Source organism: Nomascus leucogenys, chromosome 8 (assembly GCF_006542625.1).
Source record: "Nomascus leucogenys isolate Asia chromosome 8, Asia_NLE_v1, whole genome shotgun sequence".
Lineage (NCBI taxonomy): Eukaryota > Metazoa > Chordata > Mammalia > Primates > Hylobatidae > Nomascus > Nomascus leucogenys.
This window is the reverse complement of record NC_044388.1, coordinates 66189612-66195045: the sequence shown is the minus strand read 5'-3', so window position 1 is coordinate 66195045 and position 5434 is coordinate 66189612. Positions and strand designations below refer to the sequence as shown.

At 43.1% G+C, this 5434-nt stretch overlaps 1 pseudogene; it reads left to right on the top strand.

Annotated features, from left to right (window-relative positions):
* Positions 1-5323: 5323 nt before the first annotated feature.
* LOC115836546 lies at positions 5324-5434 on the top strand (annotated as a pseudogene).

The following is a 5434-nucleotide window of genomic DNA, read 5'->3' as shown; positions in this document are numbered from 1 at the left end:
CTCACTGCTAGGCAGATACACAAAAAAGAAAGCAAAAAATCAAACCTTATTACCACAGAAAACAACCAAATCACAATGATACACAATAAGAAAGGAAGAACGGAACAATGGATATACGAAAACAATCAGAAAACAATTAACAAAATGACAGAAGTAAGTCCTAACCTATCAATAATAACCTTGAATCCTTGAATGTAAATGTTAAACTCCTTCTTAAAAGATAAAGCCTGAGGGTCTGAATGCAGAGGTGTTTACAACTTACTGAACATAACCAGTTACAGATTTCTTTGTTCCTTCTCCACTCCCACTGTTTCACTTGACTAGCCTTAAAAAACACATTTAAAGGTTTCAAAAAGATACGAACTGGCTGAATACATTTTTAAAAACCATGACCCAAGCTGGGTGTGGTGGCTCTCACCTGTAATCCTAGCATTTTGGGAGGACAAGGCAGGTGGATCACTTGAGGTCAGGAGTTTGAGACCAGCCTGGCCAACATGGTAAAACCCTGCCTCTACCAAAAATACAAAAAAATTAGCTGAGTGTGGTGGCGGGTGCCTGTAGTCCCAGCTACTCAGGAGGCTGAGGCAGGAGAATAGCTTGAACCTGGGAGGCAAAGGTTGCAGTGAGCCAAGATGGCGCCACTGGGAGATAGAGCAAGACTCTGTCAGAAAAAAATAAACAACCCATGACCCAATTATATGCTGCCTGTAAGAAGCTCACTTCACTGTAAAAACACATAATAAACAGAAAGTGAATGGGTGGAAAAGATATTTCATGCAGTCTTGGCACATTGGCTCATGCCTATAATCCCAGCACTTTGGGAGGCTGAAGTGGGAGGATCACCTAAGCCCAGGAGTTTGAGACCAGCCTGGGCAATAGAGCAAGACCCTGTCTCAATGAAAAATTTAAAAATTAACTGGACATGATGGTGCAAACCTGTAGTCCCAGTTACTTGGGAGGCTGAGGCAGGAGGATCATTTAAGCCCAGAAGTTCAGAGATGCAGTAAGTCATGATCACACCACAGCACTCCAGCCTGGGTGACAGAGCAAGACCCCATCTCACAAAATAAGTAATTAAAAGGATATTCCATGCAAACAAAAACAAAAAGTGAGCGGGAGTAGCTGTACTTACATGAAATAAAACAGACTTTAATTCAAAAATGATAAAAAAAAGAAAGTGATTATATAATGATTAAAGGATCAATTTAGCAAGAGGATGTAACAATTATAAATACATATGCACCCAACACTGGAGTATGAAGATACATAAACCAAGTACTAGAGCTAAAGAGAGATAGGTGGCCGGGTGCGGTGGCTCATGCTTGTAATCCCAGTAATTTGTGAGGCCAAGGCGGGCATATCACCTGAGGTCGAGAGTTCGAGACCAGCCTGACCAACATGGAGAAACCCCGTCTCTACTAAAAAATACAAAATTAGCTGGGCCTGGTGGTACATGCCTGTAATCCTAGCTACTTGAGAGGCTGAGGCAGGAGAATCACTTGAACCTGGGAGGCAGAGGTTGTGGTGAGCCGAGATTGTGCCATTGCACTCCAGCCTGGGCAACGAGTGAAACTCCATCTCAAAAAAAAAAAAGAGAAGTAGGTTCCAATATAAGTAGTTGGGGATCTCAATGTCCCACTCTCAGCATTGGACACATCATCTAGACAGAAAATAAAAAAAGGAAAACTGGGCTGGGCATGGTGGCTCATGCCTGTAATTCCAGCACATTGGGAGGCTGAGGCAGGAGGATCACGAGGCCAGGAGATCGAGACCATCCTGGCTAACACGGTGAAACCCCGTCTCTACTAAAAATAAAAATAAAAAAAAAAAAAAAAAGAAAGAAAAACTGGACTTTTAACCAAATGGACCTAACAGCTGTTTACAGAACATTTCCTCTAAGAGCTGTAGAATACACATTATTATTTTTGTCTTTTACCTAGTTCTTAGTAATTGTGCAATATTTTCATCAGCACATGGAACATATTCCAGCATAGACCACATGTTAGGCCACAAGTCTCTACAAACTTAAAAGAATTGAAATCATATCAAATACCTTTTCTGCCAATAATGGAATAAAGCTAGAAATCAATAATTAGGAACTTTTGAAATTGTACAAATACAAGGAAGTTAAGTAACATGTTTCTGGCCAGGTGCGGTGGCTCACACCTGTAATCCCAGCACTTTGGGAGGCCAAGGTGGGCAGACTACTTGCAGTCAGGAGTTCAAGATCAGCCTGAGCAACATGACGAAACCCCATCTCTACTAAAAATACAAAAATTAGCTGGGTGTGGTGGTGGGTGCCTGTAATCCCAGCTACTAGGGAGGCTGGGGCAGAGAATTGCTTGAACCCAGGAGGCAGAGGTTGCAGTGAGCCGAGATTGCGCCACTGCACTCCAGCCTGGCGACAGAGCGAGACTCCATCTAAAAATAAATAAAATTTAAAAATTAGGCAACTATGTTGGCATGCATCTGTAGTCCTAGTTAAGTTGCTCAGGAGGCTGAGATGGAAGGATCACTTGAGCACAGCAGTTCTAGGCTGGAATGAACACTCACAGAGAAAGCCCTGCTGAAAATGAGTTCACGATTTAAAAAATTACAAATCAACAAAGTAAACAGAAGAATCAGCAAATACAAAAACAGCAAAATTAGATTACTAAGATTTAAGATACACAACTCTTAGATAGGAACTATCAAATAACTATCTTTTAAATAATTAGACATTTTAAAAGACTTGAAAAGGAAATAATATAAAAAAGAAGAGGAATATTGGGAAAAGACCCAAGAATCTGAAGAAATGAAAGCTAAATTTATGCAAATTAAAAACTCAGTGAATCCGGGCATGGTGGCTCCTGCCTATAATCCCAGCACTTTGGAAGGCTGAAGTTGGAGGATCACTAGAGCCCAGGAGTTCAAGACCAGCCTGGGCAACACGGGAAGACTCCATCTCTACAAATAATTTAAAAATTAGCTGGGCATAATGGTAAGTGTCTGTGGTCTCAGATACTTGGGAGGCTGAGGCAGGAGGCTTGCCTGAGCCCAGAAGGTTGAAGTTGCAATGAGCTATGATTACACCACTGCACTCCAACCTGGGTAACAGAACCAGACTCTGTCTCAAACAAATGCACTCTCAATAAATGTGTTAACAGCAGAAAAGACATTGAGGAAGAAAGACAGGTAAAGGTGGAAGAGATTTTTTAAAAAAGTATTGCACAGAGAGATGAAGAGAAGAGATAAATATGGAAGAGCAACTAACAGAAATGAAGGACAGAATGAGAAGACCAAATATAAATCAATACGAGTAACAAAGGAAAACAAGCATGCAAGAATGGGGAAGGCGAAGGGAGAAGATTCAATTGCTGAACATTTTTCAGAACTGATGAAGGACGTGAGTTCTCAGATTCAGGAGGTACAATAAGTCTCTTGACAGATACATTCAAAAGTCTATAATTAGACATGTTGCATGAAACTGCAGAACACCAAGGATAAATATCTTAAAAGCATTCAGAGAAAATAGATATTAGTTACAAATTAATGACAATTGCTAGGCATGGTGGCTAAATGCCTATGTAATCCCAGCACTTTGGGAGGGTGAAGTGGGCAGACCAGTTGAGGTCAGGAGTTCAAGACCAGCCTGGCCAAAATGGTGAAAACCTATCTGTACTAAATAATAATAATAATAAGGGCTGGACGTGGTGGCTCACACCTGTAATCCCAGCACTTTGGGAGGCCGAGGAGGGCAGATCACAAGGTCAGGAGATCGAGACCATCCTGGCTAACATGGTGAAACCCCGTCTCTACTAAAAGTATAAAAACATTAGCCGGGCGTGGTGGCGGGCGCCTGTAGTCCCAGCTACTCGGGAGGCTGAGGCAGGAGAATGGCGTGAACCCAGGAGGTGGAGCTTGTAGTGAGCAGAGATTGTGACACTGCATGCTAGCCTGGGCAACAGAGCAAGACTCCGTCTCAAAATAATATTAATAATAATAATTAATAAATAGGCCAGGCGTGGTGGCTCATGCTTGTAATCCCAGCACTTTGGGAGGCCAAGGCAGGCGGATCACAAGGTCAGGTGATCGAGACCACAGTGAAACCCCATCTCTACTAAAAATACAAAAAATTAGCCCTGTGTGGTGGCAGGTGCCTGTCGTCCCAGCTACTTGGAGAGGCTGAGGCAGGAGAATGGCGTGAACACAGGAGGCAGATCTTACAGTGAGCTGAGATCGCGCCACTGCACTCCAGCCTGGGCGACAGAGTGAGACTCCATCTCAAAAAAAAAAAAGGCCGGGCACGGTGGCTCACGCCTGTAATCCCAGCACTTTGCGAGGCCAAGGTGGACGGATCACGAGGTCAGGAGATCAGGACCATCCTGGCTAACACAGTGAAACCCCGTCTCTACTAAAAATACAAAAAAATTAGCCGGGCGAGGTGGCTGGCGCCTGTAGTCCCAGCTACTCGGGAGGCTGAGGCAGGAGAATGGCGTGAACCCCGGGGGGCGGAGCCTGCAGTGAGCCGAGATCGCGCCACTGCACTCCAGCCTGGGCTACAGCGAGACTCTGTCTCAAAAAAAAAAAAAATTAATAAAGAAATAAGGCCAGGTACAGTGGCTCATGCCTGTAATCCCAGCATTCTGGGAGGTCGAGTTCGGTGGATCACCCGAGGCCAGGAGTTCGAGACCAGCCTGGCCAACATGGTGAACCCCATCTCTACTAAAAATACAAAAATTAGCCAGGCATGGTGGCGTGCACCTGTAACCCCAGCTACTTGGGAGGCTAAAGCAGAAGAATTGCTTGAACCTGGGAGGCAGAGGTTGCAGTGAGCCAAGATCGTGCCACTGCACTCCAGCCTGGGTGACAGAGCAAAACTCCATCTCAAAAAAAAAAAAAAAAAGACAGAAATGAAAAAAAAATTGACAATTAGATTGACAGCAGACTTTTCAAACATACCAACAGAAATCAAAAGATAATGGAACAGCTTCAAAATTCCGAGAGAAAATGCCAACCTATATTTCAGTTTCTACTAGTTGACAAGTCATGAAAAGGACAAATAATAGTTTAGGCAAAGACTAAAAGAATTTATCATTTATAGGTGATCCTATTAAAATAACTATTTAAGGGACCAGGTGCAGTGGCTTATGCTTGTAATCCCAGCACTTTGGGAAGCTGAGCTCCGAGGATCACTTGAGGCCAGGAGTTTGAGGCTGCAGCGAGCTGTGATTGTGCCATCACATTCTAGCCTGGGCAATAGGGTGAGACTCTCTAAAAAATAAATAAATACAAATAAATAAATGAAAGAACCATTTAATGAAGCACTTTAAGGAGGAAATTAATCACTTCTTGGGCTTTTGGCTAGGATCAAGTGTAGTATCTGTTCTGATCAGTTTAATGTCTGGAAGGAAAAGAAAGAAATTAAATCCAGAAGGAAGGAATAAGAATCAAC